The 2,500-nt window shown below is 42.2% G+C and overlaps 1 protein-coding gene across 2 annotated transcripts in view; it reads left to right on the top strand.

Moving 5' to 3' along the window:
* The window catches only part of LOC143289581 (uncharacterized), a 14,258-nt gene that overhangs the window by 3,488 nt on the left and 8,270 nt on the right, over positions 1 to 2,500 (top strand). The gene's annotated exons all lie outside the window — the stretch shown is intronic.

A 2,500-nucleotide genomic window follows, 5' to 3' on the forward strand; every position in this document is an offset into this window, starting at 1 on the left:
AGTTTGATAATGCGGAAAGCGCCTTGCCCAAGCAACATCCCCCCTCTCTTGGCCGAGAAGATTTTAGGACAGTCGGCGTTGGGGTGGTGGTCCCCAAAGAACAGCTTTTCCTCAAGGCTGCAGCGCTAAGAACCAGTGCAATTTTGCCTCCTAGTCTGAGAGTCACAGTCCTTCACAGAAGAATACAAGCTAGCTCTCACTTTGCTGTTGGCCAAACTGTAAGCTCAGATTAGATCGATCTCTGATAATAAGCCAGACGTTGAGCGGTGTATAGACTATGAAGAAGTTAACCAACCAATCAATCATACTAGGTTGTGGATTATCTGAAAGACGAATACGTAACAATGGAAAATAATTGCGAACAAAGGAAAAAAAAATAATCGTTTGTGTATGTGAAAAAGGAAAAGTCTGACTCAAATACATAAAGAAACGAAGTTTGATAAACTCGTGCAGTTTCTAATTTTTTTTATTTTTTCGTGAGCAAGCTGCTTTTTTTTTCTAGTGAATAACAGTACACAGCTTGTGATTATGAGATTTGAATCCATAAGGATCATGAACACACACAGCAATTAAGATAGAATATGATGATGATGATGATGATGATGATGATGATGATGATGATGATAAAAATGACAACAATGATAATGATGATGATGATAACTACAACAACAACAACAACAACAACAACAGCAACAGCAACAGCAACAGCAACAGCAACAACAACAACAACAACAACAAGGAAGGAGGAGGAGAAGGAGAAGCAGAAAGTAAAAAAAAAAAGAAAGACAGACAGAAACAAACAAACAAACGGTTCGTTTCTTTACGTTAGAGAAGAATCTATTGATTTTTTTTTTTCATGCGCGTTTCCATAAAGACTTTACAATTGTTTCTTCGTAGTGGTGTCTCATGAGAAGACGGTATTACCCTTGACCTATCTACCGGCTAAAGAACTTGTCTGGAAGCTACTGTACGCTGCAGACGCCGGCTGCCAAAACTTCGCTTGGGTCTGTCTGTCTGTCTGTCTGCCTGCCTGCCTGCTTGGATCCAGTTACTTCGCTGTCATCGATTGCTTTGATTGCTACAAGCTAGGGGGTTGGGGGTGTGGCGTGGGGGGCTAGGGAGGCTATTGTTCAAGAGCTGATCAAATTTCCCCAAAACTGTCATCGGTTGATTGATTATACAAAAGGCAGGGGGCGGGGGGGGGGGGTTGGATGTGGTGTGTCGGGGGTGGGGGTGGGGGAGGTTGAGAGAGCGGCGCAATATTTATTATACCTACATGCGTGCAGTTGGAGCCGAACTGGTGACATTTTCTCTACGTGAAGCACAAAAAAATAAAAGACAAACAAAAACAAATAAAAACAACACACACACGCGCGCGCGCGCGCACACGCACACACACACACACACACACACACACACACACACACACACACACACACACACACACAGAGGCAAAGACAATGACAGAGAGACAGAGAGAGCACATGGTCTTGTCAGTGAAGAAATACTCTCACCTGCCATATAATAATAAATAATAATAATAATAATAATAATTGTATTTATATAGCGCTGGATCTTGTGCAGAGACAAATCAAAGCGCTTTCACACCAGTCATTCTCACGCACGCATAACTCTAAAACTGTAGAAACTAAACACAAGGAAGAGGCAGGCAAGGGAAGCTATTTTGGGAAGAGGTGGGTTTTAAGGCCAGACTTGAAAGAGCTGAGTATGGAGACTTGACGAAGCGAAAGAGGAAGTTCATTCATGGGAGCCTGGGTTCCATTCCCATTCTAGCCCTTTCTCCCAAGTTTGACTGGAACAACAACAACAAGAGAGGCAAGGCCTTCAAGACTCACTTGTGATACACTTAAAACAAGAGAGGCAAGGCCTTCAAGACTCACTTGTGATACACTTAAAACAAGAGAGGCAAGGCCTTCAAGACTCACTTGTGATACACTTAAGAAAAAAAATCCAAGCTTTTTATGTATTGAGTATAATTTCAAAATGTAATGTTTAAGATGAGAAAGATCAGTTTAACCCCTAGGCTGCCTGCATGACGAGATAACTCAGCATGTATGCTCGTCATCGAAATATTCTGACTTTTCCCTGGTTTGCATTCACTTCCTTGGCAAAAATAGTGGTAGCTTTAGCCTGGGGAATCTCTCTAGATTCTATTCATAGCTAGAAACCCCATCTATGTCATAAAGCAGTCCTTTATTTGAACGTTTTGGTTGGGTCACTGTCCAAGTGTTTGCCTGACTTCTCTCCTCGCTCGCTCAACAAAATGTTGGACTGACGCCGTGCTCAAGACATGCGATCGTGACGAAATAAATCAACCATGATTTCTTTCTTTAGCTGATGCTCAGAAAGAATTGAAGCGTAAATTCGAAGGAGAAGATAGAGATGAACATTTATAGGGCGATCTGATAGAAAATAAATGAATAATGAAGAGAGTGGCCACGATGCGACTGTCGGTGAGTGATGCCGGCTGTACAGATCT

The sequence above is a fragment of the Babylonia areolata genome, chromosome 14, assembly GCF_041734735.1.
Source record: "Babylonia areolata isolate BAREFJ2019XMU chromosome 14, ASM4173473v1, whole genome shotgun sequence".
Taxonomy (NCBI): domain Eukaryota; kingdom Metazoa; phylum Mollusca; class Gastropoda; order Neogastropoda; family Buccinidae; genus Babylonia; species Babylonia areolata.